Here is a 17,679-nt window from a genome sequence, read left to right as displayed (position 1 = left end):
ACTAGCCTGGTGAGAACTAGTCTATCTCTATCAGCCATCAAATAGCAGGAATGAAAATTCACTTTGTATTAATAGATACTATTCAAAATCAGGAAGATAAAACTGCTCTTAAGGACTAATGACAAAATTATCATAATTTGCCTAGTATTTTACAGTTTACAAATTGCCTTCACATATGAAGTACCAACAACTCCTAGATAAAGTAGTATACTATAATTATTATCTCATTTGGTGCCTACAGAAACTTGATAGACAAGAGATCTGTCCAATTCAAAAGGGAAGGATATTTTAGCCAGAAAGAGCCAGATGCTTAAGGTCACTCAGAAAACAAGTGGCACAGTCAAAACCAGAACCTAGTTCTTCTGATTCCTTGTCCAGTGCCCTTTCCACTACACCATGCTGCCTCGTATTACACCTCGCAATACACCACTGCCTCTCTTCATCACTGTGGCTACTTGAGCAGGAAATTATAAAATTTCCTTTACATGAAAGCAGGACAAATTTTGTTTCTTAAAAGAAAGCAAGATGAGAGGCTTGAGAATGTCTTCATATCACTGACCTGCTGTGCCCCAGGACTGTGTGAAGATTCACCTAGACCCACGAGGCTGCATATTATGGTGGCCCTACTTTGAGGCAGGTGCACTCCCCATGATAGAATTATACCAAGGATCCTGGAATGTCACTCACCTTGATGGAGGGTTGGGTTACCCTTTTGGCCCTCCAGGAAGATTTATATCATGAACATATACATTCAGAAAAAGAGAATGATCCAGATAAAGTTGAAAAATGATACCAAATCCTCTCAAGATTACTGAATTATTCTGGAGGACTCTGTACTCTTAGTTGTGAACCACTCTGAAACCATCCATTCATTCATTCATTCAGCAATTGCTTAGTGATGTCTATTTAGTGCCAGACACTGTGGTGCATGCCAGGGCTACAGGGATAGATGAGATATACACACTCACAGCCTTCGATGGGCTTACACACCAGTGGAATAGAAAGACACGATCCAGCAATTCAACTATAATTTACAGTGGTCAAGAAGTAGAGAAGCTTGTGACAGTTGAATACAATCTAATCTAAGGGGTTTAGGGCAGACTTCTTTGAGGAAGTGCTCTTTTATCTGAGACTTGAAGAATGGAGGAGCATTAGCACTTGAAGCGGGTGGGATGGGGATGGGGATGGGGCCTCGGTAAGAGCATATTTGGCAAACAAAACAGCATGAATAGGCCTAGTTTGGAGAAAATAAAGAAGGCCAGTATGGCTAGAGCACAGAGAGCAAAAGAAAGAATGGAACAAGATGAGGCTGCAGAAGGGGTAAGCAAGGGCAAGATCATGGGAAATTTTCAAGACTGTGTTAGAGATTTTGGATTTTATCCCCCAGGCAAGGAGAACCATTGAAGGATTTAAGTTGGAGAGTAACATGATTACATTTGTGTTGCCAATTAATTTTCTGTAAGAGTCAAGACATGAGCACTCATACCTGGGCATGTGTCTACTTGACAGTCTAGAGGTTTTTGCAATATCAAGTGTACATAAAGGTTGTACATGATTAACAACAGAAAAGACTCTCTGATTAGCCACTTGATAGATCCAATCATTCATCTGCAGGTGTTTAATTTTGACAACTCAAAATTTGTTGTCTATTGCCAACCATCTGTAATGAAATCCCAGTTCCCTGAGGTCATTAACTGTTTGAGGGATCTGTCTGTCACTTGTACCCAGTCTGTCACTTTGTAAAAATTCAGAAATGATGTACAACTTAGCTGATTGTGGGCTTCAGTGGCTAGGAGAGCTGAAAGACACTAAGCATCTTATACTTTTTAGTCCAATTATGCAACTGACTGAAATTGTGGCCTTGGTTAAATCATTTAGCAACAAAAACCATGGATTCTACTTCTAGAAGTACAAGAATTCTCTAGGTTGGTGTTTTCCAGAGTGTAGGAAAACTGTCTCTGTTGGAGCTAAGATGAATTTAGGTTGAACAAAGGTGATTTGGTCCTTTGAAAGCATTAGGTTATACTCATTAAACATTAAATAACTGTTATTCCTGGTTTACTTCTTTTTCTGTCCTTCTGATTGCATCAAGAGGAAAATTTCATTTTTGATGCTTCTTTGCCTTTCACAGCTCACAAACACTTACAAATCCCCCCTTTTGACAGAGAAATGACAGGTTTTAGGTCCCATACTCTTTGCAGAGAGTTTAATAATATTGTTTTTAAAAAGACACTGTATAATGGTTTGATGTGTTCATAGTGCAGCAGTGTTTATGACACACAATGGGCTTCACAGAGATAATCTCATTTGCTCTTCATAACAGTCTGTGAGAAAAGCAGGTATTCATTCCATTTTGCAGAAGAGGAGACTGTGGCCCAAAGAGGTGAAATGATGTGTGCAAAGTCACAAAGCTTGATCATCTTAGTGCTTCAGCTGGGTCTATTGAATTCAGCCTTCCTTCCATGGTGTTGCTTTTCCTGATTGTAATCTATAAATATGCCTTTCACTTTCCTACTGATCTGCACTGGAGGTAGACATTTGCATGTATGTGTTGTAGGAAATTGCTTTTCGTTTTAGTTACATGGAAAATATCTGAAGGAAATCAGACACGTTTGGAGAAGATAAGGGGAAACTGGTAAATGAGGACAACGACAAAGTGCATTTAGTACACTGAAGATTACATTTGCTTCTAATTTTCCACAAGTATTTTCTATGCTGAACTAGATGATTTCCATTTGGCACAAATTCTTACTCCGTCTTTTCCACCGCACCTTTCTTATTTTGTGACTATACTCCTTATGATACTGGGAGGCCTACTTTCTTGAAATTATTACTTTCCTAGCTCTTCACATATTTTTTTCTGCACAACACTGGAATGATTTAAAAATCTTGACTGTTATATTTAATCATGAGCAAAAAATAGAAATAAGCTCATTTTAGATTTCTTTTTATGGCACTAGAATAGTGACTAAAAATTTCTTGACACCAAAACATGGTCATAGTATTATGTAAAATTTTAGTTTTAGAATTGGGTCTTTGACAAAGGGGTGCCTATTTATGGAAACTGTTAATTTGTGGTTCCATATGTACCAATGCTATTTTTGGTACACCTCAAATTAGAAGGTTTTCTGATTAGGAAGTGTAGTCACTGAAGTGAGGAAAATCTCTACACTACAGCATTTGTGTCTCCATTTAAATGCTGTACTTGTGATCTGAAGCTTTTCAGATGAGTCACAGAGTTATCTGAAATAGGTCAGTTTCATCCAGTGCTCAGAGTAACCAACAAAACTTCCCACAGTTTGCTACTAATATTCTGTTCAAATGCTGGCAATTCAACCCACATGTACATATTTTTCTCAAAATGAATTTACCTGCAATATCAGAGTTTTGTTCCTAGATTTAAAAATTGGAAAGCGCGTTCAGAATTCAATGGGACTCAAACAGCTAGGCTTAGGCTAATGGCTTTTGAGGAGAGGGGCCCTTCGTATGCCCCCACAGACACTCTCTATTAACCTATTCAGATACAATGGGAGAAAATTTTACTTGTATAAATAAAAACGACTGTTAACAATACCACTGTTTGGTACTTACAAAACATCATTTCCCATGGAATCTCTAATGGTCTAAAAAAAAGAAATTTTATCATTTGCTTGAAACGAAAGCAAATTACTAAATACAACATTAGGGCACAGAAAGTCTACATGTCTTGTCTAAGGTCACAGAGACTGGTATTTTTCTTTTCTTCTCTTCCATTTCTCCTTCTCTTTCTTCCTTAGTAAAAGTTATCAGTTCTTCCCAAATGGCTGAGGTTACAAGTAACAGCATGATTCTTCCCAGAGAGGCAGGAGAGCATCATGAATAAAGGCATCATGGTCACCAGGGCCAGGATGTCTGGAGTTCAACTGTCACTTCTAGCTGTGTGATCTTGTGCAAATTACTTAGTATTTCCAAGTCATATTTTCTGTATATGTAAAATAGGAATTATAATAGTACTTATAGACTTGTGAATGTTAAATGGATTAATCTTTGCAAAATGCTTAGAAAAGTGCCTGACACACAGCAAGTCCTATGTAAACATTTGCTATTATTAGAGCTCAGCCCTACAATGCTCCTTAGGAAAGCATCACTGACCAGCCCTTCTTGTCAAGTAGCACAACCAGTGGCCAGGGCCTCTGTGTGTAATGCAGAGCTCTCCCCTGGGATCAACAGTGCTCTGAATACCTGGAGAGCCCAGCGGTATAAGGACACTCCAATCCTTATACCACTGGGCTCGCCAGGTATGCAGTCGGAGAAATAACTTTCTGACTTCAGTGAGGTCAGAGATCACCATTCTTTCTTACATTTGAGACAGAGATACTTAGATTTGGAGGTTTAATTATAATGCAGCCTTGCAAACATCCCATGCAGGCAGCACCTAAACATTCATTCACTCATTCATTCAACAAACAATATTGTGTTTACTATGTGCCAGGCACTATACTAGAGGTAGAGAGATGAATACTATTCAGTCCTAGCCTCAAGGAACTCACAGGATTGTGTGTCAACATATTCTGGTCATTTATTAATAGGTAACACACCCCAACCTTAGCAATGTAAAACAGTATTTATTTATTGTGTTGATAATTTTGTGGGCCAAGAATTCAGGCAGAGGTGACTCATGCAAATGGTACCAACAGATCACTAATTGGTTTCTTCTCTATGTCCTCTACTATATTCCCCACAGTGTTGATTGAATGGTTCTCTTACAAGGCAAATCAGATTCTATCATATCCTTCTTAAAACCCTGCAATAACTTCCCGTCACTAGCAAGATAACATCTCAACTTGCATATGGCATTTAAGGCTTATCATGGTCTCTCTCCCAGCTAGGCTCATCCCCTGCAACTCTCTCACACATGTTCTATAAAATGCTATTATCACCCAAACACACCAGACTCTTGCATGCTTCTATGCCCTTGAACTTGCTGTACCTGCTGCTTGAAATACTCTCTACATCTGATCCCGTCACTCAGGCTCATCATTCATAATTCAGCTCCAAGTCCACCTCCTGTGTGGAAGTCTCTGATTACCACTCTCTTGATGTTCCCATAGCACTGGATACATATTAATTACTACTATTATATTGTATGTGAATTATTTATTTACATGTATGTCTCCCTCCAGTAGATTATGAACTCCTTGAAGGAGTGAATGCATCTTAACACTTCCTGTACCTAAGCTCTAGAAGAGTACATAGTTCATTGTTGGTTCTAGAAGCATATCTGTGGATTGACTGAGTGAATGTGTAGCTGCCTACTCATTAGCTACTTTGTGGCAGCTAACCAGGTGGTCTTCCCCATTCCCCTTTGCTCCTCATGCTGGGATGGACTTCAAACCTTTTTGGGAGAATGAGAGAAGTGGCATAGGGTTTTGCCCCTCATCCCCCAACAATCTGATTTTCTTGATCGTTTTTTATTCAATCAGATCCATCTCTAAGAAATATTCTAGTTTTTCTTTAAACTCAAAGGGTATTTAGAAATGAATTGGCCACCAAACTAAATAATCTATATTTGGTTCTACTTCTGGAGACTGTTTTCCCCTTTTGAATTGCTTTGTAGCTCGTCAGGAGGAGATGCATATTCACTGTGTCTCCCCCATAATGCTGAGGGCAATGTCTTGCCCATAAAAGTGCTCAATAACTGTTTAAAGACTTTAAGGATTTCAGTGATATCAAGATAATTCCTTAACATAGATCTTGTTGTTTTTTTATGGAAGTAATTATATCACATAAAAATCAACTCACTGTGATAAACTATAATGGAAAAGAATATGAAAAAGAATTATATATGTAACTAAATCACTTTGCTGTACAGTAGAAATTTAAACAAATTGTAAAGCAACTATACTACAATAAAATAAACTAAAATTAAAAAGATCAACTCAACATACATCTACATTTTTTCAACTAATTCCATGTCGTACATAGAAGGGGTGAGGTCAGTTTTGCAATCTTCTATAGAAGATGGAATGTTATAATTAAAGCACTATGATACGGTGCCTTTGGTTGGAATCCAGTTCTTTCATTTACTAGTTGAGGGACCTGAGGCAGGTTATTCAATCTCTTTAAGCCTCCATCTCCTTATCTGTTGAAAGGGGGTAGAATATGTCTTTGTAGGTTGATGTATTTGGAAAAAGATAAGGTATAGAAAGCACCTAGCACTGTTCTTGGTACGTAGTAGGTGTTCAATAATAAGCAGTTTTTTCTTATTATTAAATACCCCAGGGGCTTTCGCACCTGCAGGGAATCCCAACGTTGTGCCCAGCTCAGGGCTGAAGCAAGGTACTGAATATGCAAATTAGCTGGAGGAGACCAATTCTACGCAGGAGGGAAAAACTGCAGTATTTCTATAAAATTTGGATGGAGCAGGTCTGTGAATGGGATAGAAAAGGCTATAATTTTTTTTTAATTAATTAATTTTATTTTATTTATTTTTTTGGCTGCGTTGGGTCTTCGTTGCTGCGCGTGGGCTTTCCCTAGGTGTGGCAAGCAGGGGCTACTCTTCGTTGCGGTGTGTGGGCTTCTCATTGTGGTGGCTTCTCTTGTGGAGCACGGGCTCTAGGCACGCAGGCTTCAGTAGTTGTAGCACGTGGGCTCAGTAGTTGTGGCACGCGGGCTCTAGAGCACAGGCTCAGTGGCTGTGGCGCACAGGCTTAGTTGCTCCGCGGCACGTGGGATCTTCCTGGACCAGGGCTCGAACCCGTGTCCCCTGCACTGGCAGGCAGATTCCCAACCACTGCGCTACCAGGGAAGCCCAAGGCTATAATTCAAAACCACTTAGAAGGGTATCAATGAAGAGAGTTCATTAGCTCTTGTATTATGTTCATCAATGTCATGTAAAAACAAACAAGTGATCCTAAGATACCCTAAAACCACTACTCTAGATAATTTTATGTCATCCTGAAGTCAAACTGCTGTTAGTATCAGAACTGTTACTTGACTATGACCTCCTCCTGAAGCTTATATTTTGATATTTCTAGAGTCTGTGTGTTCTAGGAAAAGTGCTAATCCGAAAATTCTATTGAGGAATTTGAAGTTCGGGATAAAGGAATGATACAACTTCAGAACAACCACTTTACAGATGAAGAATCTGAAGCCTGAACAGGTAAACTGACTTGCTAAAGATTACATAGCTGAAAGCATCAGAGCTGGGCTTAAGAGAACAAGAGAATAAGAAGGAATAATCTTTGACAATGAATTATACTAACCTAAATATATAGGCTCAGCTCAGTGTAGTAAAGTTAGTGATTTGTTTAAACAATTGGATACAAGAGGAGATTTCTTCTGTTTTATCCCTGAGACAGGATGTTATATATCTTATATGTGAGAAGACTGAGTAATGTGATTTCAAGGATCCACTACTTTCTCAGAGTTACTCCCTTAACTTAGCAGATGCCCCAAGTTCCTTTTAATTAATTAAAAGGCAAACAACTATTTTGCTCAACAATTAGAAGCCCTAACGTGATATTTCATGTTAAACTACTTAGCTATAATTGACTGATGTTGATGTTTTTCAGGAAGCACTAGTTGGATAGAAAGTTGGGGAAGATGTGAATGGGATGTAGAAAAGTGACCAAACTACTTTGCCCAAGTTTTACTGAGGATCAACTCCAGGTACAAATGGCCTTTATTAGCTAAGACATGTTAGAAATAGTACCTCTGATCTTGTTTGAACATCTGGCCTAGAAAAGTTGTTCACCTGGGCTTTTCCTGAGGGTTTCCATCTAGCAGTGTGAGGCAGTTGGAAGGATCTTAGAGAAGCTGCTTATAATTGGGCAAGATGCACATACCTTGATGGTACAGTCTGCTCTCTGGCAAATTTCACCTACCACTAACCACAGAGTGATGTGTCTTACATTTCTTTCTTTCTACTTACCTTCCTACCTACCTATTATCTATCTATCTACCTACCTACCTATCTAATATCTATCTACTTTTTAAAACCCACTCTACAATCCTGAGCCAGATATAGTAAAAGAGAAGGCTTAGATACACATACAAAAGGAAACAGAAGGTAGGTGGTGAGGTAGGGTTGAGGGTGGTGCTAAGAGAGGCAGTTAACACCTATTATAAGACAAGCTTTGTGCTGTGCATCTTGTATTTGGCATTTCATAAAGAAAGACAGATTAATCTAAGAAAATCCTAACTAACTCTAACTCCTTGGATGCATGGACTACATGTTATATTACTTATGTACTCCTTCTCTCAGTGTTCATGGATGTGCTGTAGACAGAGGCTTTTCCTCTACCTCCTTATCTTGATTCCCCTCACCCTTCTCCTTTTCCCCATAGTATATCACCTTCTAAAATGTTCTACAGGCTTATTTATTATGTATATTACTTATTATCTATCTAACCCTGCTAAAATTTAAAATGTAAGCTCCACAAAAGAAATGTTTGTCTATTTGGCTCACAGGTGTGTTTTTGCCTGCACCTAGAATAGTGCCTGGAACATGGTAGGTGTCCAAAAATATTGAATGACTGAGTACATAATGTTGGTTGGATGAAAGAATGTAATTTAAAAATGAAGGGAACAATTTCTAATAACATTGGAAATCTATCAGACATTCAAGGGTTCCTAGTGTGGTAGAATCCAATTACAGAAATGCCAGAGCTGTGCGAGCTATCAGCCACATGTGGCAATTCAAATTTAAATTTATTACAATTAAATAAAATTTAAAATTCAATTCCTTAGTCACTCTAGCCACAATTCAAGAGCTCAGTGCCTGTCTGATTGGACGGCAGAGATACAGAACATATCCGTCACCACAGAAAGTTCTAGTGGATAGCGCTGCTCTTGAGGCAGAGGTGCCAAATCCTCCACCTTAGTCAGGGACTAGCGGGACTTAAGGTGAAAAATCCTGAACAGTGTTGGCTGCATCTCTCCAATTCCTCCTCTTCTCTTTGCCTTTGGTTATGAATGTGCCCAAGAGTAGAAACTGAATTGTTGCCAGAGGATATGGGGACTGCCACATGGTCAGGTAGCTTCTCTGCTGCCAAAATTGTAAGGAAAACACATCCTCTGATTTCATGCCAAGTGAAATCCCATCAGTGAATATTGCACATAGCCAGGCAAGAGGAATAATCAAACTTTTATTGTTTTAGGCCCTGTATGAGAGACAGAATCAGAGCTGGACTGAGATGTGTAGGCTCCTTGGGCAGGCAAAAACACTGGCACCTCTTCAACTGACATGCTTTAAACATTGGTCCAACATTTAATTCAAAGGAGAAGTTAACCAGCATGTGAAACAAGAAGGAGAAGATGGAAGCTGGGTGCAGCTTCCTCTGTTCGGAGTAACTCAGCTCTGGGGCAAGTAAACCTCCTGCAGTTCCTGGGGCCCATTCTCCTAGGAGGCAACATGGTGCAGCTGCTAAGAGCAGAGGTTCCAGCCCTAATCTTCCTAGGCAGACCACTCTCTAGCTGTGCGATACTGAACTTTCCTAACCTTTCTCTACTCAATTTCCTCATTTATAAAATTGAGATAATTATCATAGTTACCTCACAGCATTTATGAAACAAAGTGTCTAGATCGGGCTCCTGCATGTAGAAGCTTTAAAAAACAGTAATTTCAATTCCTCAAGTATGCTATTGGGGGGAGGGTCAGGGGTGTGGAGGAAAAGGAGTGGTAAATATCACTTCTCTTTCAAAGTAATTTGTCAAAGTATTCCTTCTAACCCTATATCCTACTCTATGAGATGCTGGGGCAAATATACTTTTCTCTATTTTTGTATGTATTCTGTGGTGAATTAGTTCCTAAGTTTTTGAAAAAGTTATTCTTTTTCCTAATACATTATCCATTAGCAATTGCACTTTGTCCCTCAGTCCAGCTCCAAACAGCACCACCCCACAATAAAGAGCCTCTTGTCCCTCATATCCTATGCATTATGCTTGTGTGAAAAGGCTCATATCATCAGATAATTTAAAGACTGATGTGCTTCACAGTGTTGATAAAAAAACTGAGTAGTTCCTAAGTATCTTTTAGGCAGATAAGGTTCTTATTTTTCCCCTGGTTTCATAATTCAATGTGCTGCTTGATGGTTGCCTGGTAGTGATATACACAGGCTAGCTAAAAGATTTTGTTTTTATTCAAGAATAAGAATAGACATCCATGGTATTTTGACTATAAATTTCCTTCTTTGCATCATTGCTAATCTATCACAGTAATCTTTCCTGAGTCCAGATGTGGCCTCAGAATCACTCTCAACACATCATCTTAGGAAGCCACTACTGGTTGATTATCGTTGACACTCAAGATGAAAACTTGTCATCCCTCTACCAGAGATAATAAATCTCAAATACACTGTCAAATGGTGAAAACCAATAAGATCATAGGGTCAAAGAGCTCCAAATTTTAGGCCTGTCTCTAAGACACTGAACTGTGGTTTCCATGGAGTTAGAAGAACCGATTCTTTATTGCTTACTTAAGACCTTTAGGGGGACACTGCTCATGGACGGACACTTCATTTACATTGAATAAACCCAGAAAACACAATGAACATGTATATTAACTCTAGGATGGTTGTCCAGCAATTAGGACAATAAAGGACAGGCTTTACTGAAACTGAATGGAGACTTTTCTAGTTTGTACTTTTCAGAAGTACAAACTTGACTTAACCTTGGAGTCCTACTTTAATGCATCTTTAGTGTTTCTCTGGATGAAGAAGCTTTTTTAAGCAGGTAGTTACTGCTGTAAATAGTTTTCATAAATCCTGTGGCTCATAATCAACATCTGAGAATTGCATGGGGAATCTGAGGGAAATCCATTAAGAACATTCCAAACATTATCTATTATTAATGATCACTGGGTGAGATGTTAATACACTGTATTTTAAGCAGCTGCAGGTTCTAGTGTCAGCCAGGTTGATTTAGAATTCATTTCCTCTAAGGTAGAGGGATTAAATACCAGGAGAGTTTATTATCTGCACCTCACCCAGATAAGTTTTAAATGTATTTTTAAAGCTCTTTAAATGTGGGTTTTAAAGCTCTCATGAGAGAGTAACTATGCATTGGACTTCAGAAAGACAAATTTCCTAGAAATTAAGGGGGTAAAGAAATGTACATGGACATCTCATGCTAAGGCAGAGAGGCCTATGGCAACATGCTGTGCTTGGAGAGCAGTGCAGGGGGACAGTTCAGCTGGGTTTCAGGTAAATGCAAGTTTCATTGAGATGGCTCTAGAGAGAGGCTGGGGCCAGAATGCAAAGAGTGTTGAGTTTAAGTAAAGGAACGTGGGCTTAACATGTAGATTAATGGTCTTCAACTGGGTTCTACAAAGAAGCCCCTGGAATTTTGAGGATGAGCTCCAGAGCTGCTTCAGAACTGCTTTAGTGGGTGAGAACCAGGCAGAGAGAAGGAGGCTAAGCCAGTGGTTCTCGAAGTATGGATCCGGCAATTCGTTTTAAGAAGTCCTCTGGGTAGTTTTTTTTTAATGCTAATGGTTTTTTAATCTTTTTTTTTTTTTTGGCTGCTCCAGGTCTTAGTTGCAGCACGGGGGATCTTCGCTGCAGCATGCTGGATCTTTTTTTAGTTGTGGCATGTGGACTCTAAGAAGCCTTCTGGGTAATTCTGATGCAAGGTAAAAATTGAGAACCAGTGGTCTAGGCCTTCCACCCCAGCTTCAACAGAGTAAACCTGTGTCTTGTCTGTTTTATAAATGGCACTTCTACCAGAGATTTCATTTGAGAAGGGGTCCAGGGGCTTTAAAGAAGTGAAAATCAATACTAGAGGCAAGTGGGAAATTGGGACTCTTAAATGGTTATCCACTGCAATCGTCAAGTTAAAGGAAAGTGAGGTAATACCTTCTAATGCTGAAGTTAATGGCCCCAGTGACTGTCAGTGGCTTCTCAAACAGCTGAGAGCCATCATTCACAACCAACTAGCATTACTTCACTTTTAAGTACTATTGCTTTCCTCATCCTCTTTTCTTTCTCTTTTTAAATTGTTCATACCTTTTGAACTACTCAGAAAATAATTTTCAAGAGAAACAGGAAGGTGAGCTGAATAGCTTTAAGAAATCCATATAAATAAAAATACTAACAGAGAAGTCTCCCAGTCCTGTCTAAATGCGTATTTTTATGCTGTATGAAGAGCTATAGCTTGCTCTTCAAGGGAAGAATTTTCAAGTCTGACAGATGTTTGGAACGAAGAACAGCTGTGATAAAGAAAGAAATGAGGAGATTCATGCTAAATACACTTTTCAAGTCAACTGGGTTCCAAAGACAAAGTTTGGCAGAGAGTACAAAGTGCTTGTGGTAACAATGCAATGACTTGTGTGAGTAGAATGCACATGAGGCATAGAAAGTGAAGAAGCTGTTTTTGGAAACACCAGAGAAATACAAAGAGAAATCTAATTTTTATAAACTTTAAAAGAGCTTCTGCAGCCTCACAGATATAGAGAACAGACTTGTGGTTGCCAAGGGGGGGGGGATGGGGGAGGGATGGACTGGGAGTTTGGGATTAGCAGATGCAAATTATTATATATAGGATGGATAAACAACAAAGTCCTACTGTATAGCACAGGGAACTACATTCAGTATCCTGTAATAAGCCATAATGGAGAAGAATATGACAAAGAATGTATATACATATGTATAACCGAATCACTTTGCTGTACAGCAGAAATTAACACAACATTGTTAGTCAACTGTACTTCAATGAAATAAATTTTTAAAAAGTTTCTGAAAGTGTGGTCCATGGACCACTCATATTGGAATCATCTGGGGTTTTGGTTTCAAATACAGTTTCCTGCACCCCAGCCCAGCTACACTGAATCAAGATACTTAGGGGACTTTTTCTTTCACTCTCCAGGTGATTCTCAGGCATGCTGAAATGTGATAACCACATGCTTATTTTGAAAGTTTTCTATATAACAAGTGGCCGAGAGTTAGCTAAGCAAATCTCAGGGGAACACAACTGGTACCTTTGAAGTCTTCACTTGCATTGATGGGCTATCTAAAAGTTCTGGGCAGTGGTTCCCTAAAAAGGATTTCTTTACGGTAATGGATTACCCAGCTCTGTGTTTTTCTCATGTTTGCTCTTTATGTTCAAGACCACATTTTCCCAACTTGGAGTTGAGCAATTCTAAAGTAAATTTAATCAATGTAGAGAACTTATCGGCCAATTTATATCAATAAAAGTTTTCACTGGTACTTTCCTCCATGAACTATCTAGATTTTTTTTAAGTCAATGCTTCATTCTCCCCATGTTGGCACACATGGAGGGATCAAATAGCAAACTCTAAGGAAAAAATATTTATTTTATTTTGCACTTTCCTAAATAAATGAAGCTACTCTAGCCTTGTGGAACTTGGATACAGTGACCTAAGTATCCATATAACTATATCTTTATATATTCCACGGAGGGAAAAATTGCAATAATACTCTCTTTATGAAACTTTCTCCATCTACTCCAACCTCTGCCTCTTTCTGCCTTTTAGAATTCAGTAACTAACATCTAGTTGAAAATTACTTTCTATTATATTAGTTCAAATGAGATTGTACCTCTCCAGGAAAGGCTTAAAACAAGCATTCAAAGAATACCTGGTGATTGATTTGAAAACTGAGGTTATCAGTCCTACTTTTAAGTTTTCACTTAAAATTTAAACACACACATACATACACATATTATTATCATTTATATATAAGTATATATACTTAATTATATAAAATTAAATTTTATAGTATTAAATTATTAAATTTATTATAAATATTATAAAATATTATTATTATTAATATATCAATTAACTTCATTACTTTGAATTTGAGCATATATAAATTCAGTTTAATAATATCTATCTATACACACACACCACCACACAAAACACCATACTGTCTCATATAATTTGTCCCTTTACCAGCTTTCCTTCAATCCTATTCAGATTGATTCTTTTTTCTGTGTTGACTTGCATAAAAGAGGTTTGTATGTTAGCTTTTCCTTGATCATTCATACTGACTCTCACTTTAGATATAGTTTTTGATGGAAAAGGGGAAGGGAAGCAATAGAGTTATTAATATTGCCATTTTGGGGATAATTAACATAAATGTTTTCATTGAATAGATTCTCATGAGGAATGCCACACTCAACTGCTTTGTGCTCTGGTAACACTTTATACATTTATCATAGCATACATGACCTTCTCGTTATCTGTATTCATGCCTGTGTTGGAGGTCTCCATTTAATCTCCAAAGTCCTCGACAGTGCCACGTCCTGCCCGTCCTCTAACAGTTAAATGTTAACTTGGAAAACAGTTTACAAAACCAGCACTTTTTTATAAATAAAGCCACCAGTATTCTGTGTCTGTACAAGATGTTTCCAATTTTTCTTACTTCCCTTCTGAGGTCACAAAACAGAATCCAGTTTTGACATGCTTTTTATAGAAAATTCTAGAAAAGAGACAAGGCAAGATGAAATTAACAAAAAATAAAATGGACACTTGAAGTTGGCATGCCTGTTATTGGTTTCCTTCCTTCTCACTTGACATTCCCATTATGTCTAAATCATGCTGGAATACAAACCATCGAGATCAATTACTTTCTTTCAGCAGATCTTACAGAGACAAATGATCGGCCTGTGGCATCTTTCAGCTTTAGCTGGAAATCTCTTGAGCAGCAGAAGGAAAGAGTGGCCACCGCACAGAATGATATGCCCTAGGGAATACAGTCTACACCTGGGGTTCTAAAATGACTAGTTTTCTGGTGACTTTCTCCTGTCCTTGGTCATTTTGATGTGTATTTGGAGAGAAACAAACTTGTCACATCTCTGGTAGGATAGAGTTATATAATCTGAAGCCATGCAGCAAAATTTTCCTTCTTCATTTCTACTTTGTGTTCCATTTATGCCTTTATTTCAGCTAATTCAAAAATGTAGGGACCCTATTAAGCTCCCTTTAAACAGGCAAATCAGACTTTTATTTCAAATAAAATATTTATCTCCCGTATTCAAGAGCAAGCCATTGCTCATTTATTCTTCACAATACCTGATGCAAATTCCACTGGCACATAAGGATGTGAAGTCTATTGGTGTTTGCCCCATTAATAACTTTCCAAAAGTTATGACTACTTAAAACTTTAAGGCCTTCTGTTACTGCAAGTTCTGCTTCTTGCCTAGGGTATCTAAAAATGGTAAATCCGGATGATTATTTTTGGGACAAACTTGTCAAAATAAACATAAGCATTGATAATACAATTTGGATGAATGGGGGTAATCATCTCAGGACTCACATTCATTCAGATGCCTTTTTCATGCTGACGGTTTTCGTCTGTGAGTCATTGCTCACTAATTGATAAATGAGGGGCTAGACCACATTTCTCTGCAATCTGAGACTTGGGTTGACAATTATCAAGCAAAGCAATCTCCGACTTCAACTTCAGAAACCTACAGCCGGAAAGGTGCTCCTGACTATGGGTAATGCTGGTCATCTTGGTTAGTCAACACAGCAAAAAGGGGAATCCTAGTATTTAAAAACTGAGGTAATTGAATCTAATGCTATGTAGACAGCATTAATCTATTTATGTCTGCAGTGTTGAGTCATTTGTGATTCAGAAATAATATTTCATAATATTTCTAAAGCAATGAAATTAGGTAGGGAAAGTGACTTGTGACTCATTCTAAACTATGACAGATGAGAAATAGAAAATCCAATATGTCAATAAGGAAAAAAACAAAGTTTGACCATTTCTTTCTGGTAGTATAGTCCACAGAACAGAGATGGGGAAAAAAGATAAAAATAAGAATTTAATTGCAATTGTCTCCTAGTCTATCCAAACCCCTTTGCATTGGGAGAGATACAGTCTCCTAGTCTATCCAAACCCATTTGCATTGGGAGAGATACAGTCTGACTTTTTCTACCTCACATAATCTCATCTACAAAAGTTAATCAGTATTTCCAATGATAATTTGCTTCCAGAGCGATTCCCCTTCAAATTCATATTCTTGGAAGGTAGTTGATAACAGGGAATTTAAAGTCAAAATATCAAGTTCACAAAAGTTAAACTACATAAGTGTGTGTAAATTCTATTCACTCCTCTAGGATTATAAAATTGAAAAGCTTTACAGCTGAATATAAAAATTTATAGTGCTTGGGCCTATACTATTTAACAACCTATAAATGAACTTAAAATTTAAAAAATCATATTTAAATTACCAAAGTAACTGAAAAATAAAAATAAGTGATTTCAAATCCTGATTCATGTTTAATAAACAGGGTATGTATGTTTCCTATGTTCAATAGTATATGTACGATCACACACATTTATTCACATAGATTTGTTTATATGAACATATAGTTATGCGTTTATATCTATTTGCAGTGAAACATGTCTCAACTCTGTTGGACTTTGTTGAAAATCAAAGAAGAAATCCTTCTTGATGAATGAAGTCCAGGTGGGCCATTTTTTTCAGGAGCATATAGTAAAGCACACTAATGATTTTTAAAATTGGCTGCACATGTGTGGCTGGACAATTTCTTACCAAGGTAAATAAACATGATTAATTCTGGCAGTTATTCAGATGGCACACAGAGACATTCTGAATGCATTTTATCATGTTAAATTTATAACCGGTTTCCTGAAGCAGAGCGTATTTTTATCATAACTTTAAAATATATATATATATATATATATTTAGACTGGCAAATATAATGCTCTTTTTAGTCTTCTATATTCTTAATAACCATTTCTAAATGTTTCTGAAAATTATTGAAATTTTAATTTTAATAATTCCAAAGATATAAAATTATATCTTGGGCCTCCCTGGTGGCGCAGTGGTTGAGAGTCTGCCTGCCAATTCAAGGGACACGGGTTCGAGCCCTGGTCTGGGAAGATCCCACATGCCGCAGAGCAACTGGGCCCGTGAGCCACAACTACTGAGCCTGCGCGTCTGGAGCCTGTGCTCCGCAACAAGAGAGGCCGCGATAGTGAGAGGCCCGCGCACCGCGATGAAGAGTGGCCCCTGCTTGTCGCAACTAGAGAAAGCCCTCGCACAGAAACGAAGACCCAACACAGCCAAAAATAAATTAATTAATTAATTTTAAAAAAAATTATATCTTAACTCTTTATCTTCACACTAGTTACACGCATGAAAGGGCATGGTATTTTTGACTCTTAATTTTGGAGTTGAGGTATGATGGTCTGGGTGTGAGAAAGAAAAGAATCTACATGATGTAGAGGTGATCAGCTTGGATGTTGGTTTATAACCAGAAATACATTGATTTTATCTTTCTTTGATTACACAGAATAACAAAAAAATTCAATTATAACAGAAAGCGGAAACTGAAGGCAGCTTAAGTACACCTATATATTTAAAAGATAGTATCACTCAAGTACTATATGAGAAACACTAGGGCACATACCACAAAACACATTTCAGTGAATTTTTATAATACACCAGAAATGGCCTGGGATCATGGGCTGTGTGGCCTTGGGAAAGCACTTAATTTCTCTGTGTATCTGTCCCCTAGGTTAAATAATATATAGAGTCTTACCCAGCTCTAAAATGTATAACATTTCTCCTATATTAAAACAGAATCAGGAAAAGCAACTTATCAGAGATTTTAATATTTTTCAAGGTACCCAACCCGAGAGAATGACAAAAAACAAGCACTAGGTCCAGACTTTCACTGTATATAGACCTGGAAACCTGAAATGC

The 17,679-nt window shown here is 37.9% G+C and overlaps 1 protein-coding gene across 12 annotated transcripts in view; it reads right to left on the bottom strand.

Moving 5' to 3' along the window:
* The window catches only part of TRPM3 (transient receptor potential cation channel subfamily M member 3), a 926,458-nt gene that overhangs the window by 162,248 nt on the left and 746,531 nt on the right, over window positions 1-17,679 (bottom strand). The gene's annotated exons all lie outside the window — the stretch shown is intronic.

This window comes from Balaenoptera physalus (genome assembly GCF_965194825.1).
Source record: "Balaenoptera physalus genome assembly, chromosome: 7".
Taxonomy (NCBI): domain Eukaryota; kingdom Metazoa; phylum Chordata; class Mammalia; order Artiodactyla; family Balaenopteridae; genus Balaenoptera; species Balaenoptera physalus.
This window is presented reverse-complemented; position numbering and strand designations above follow the sequence as displayed.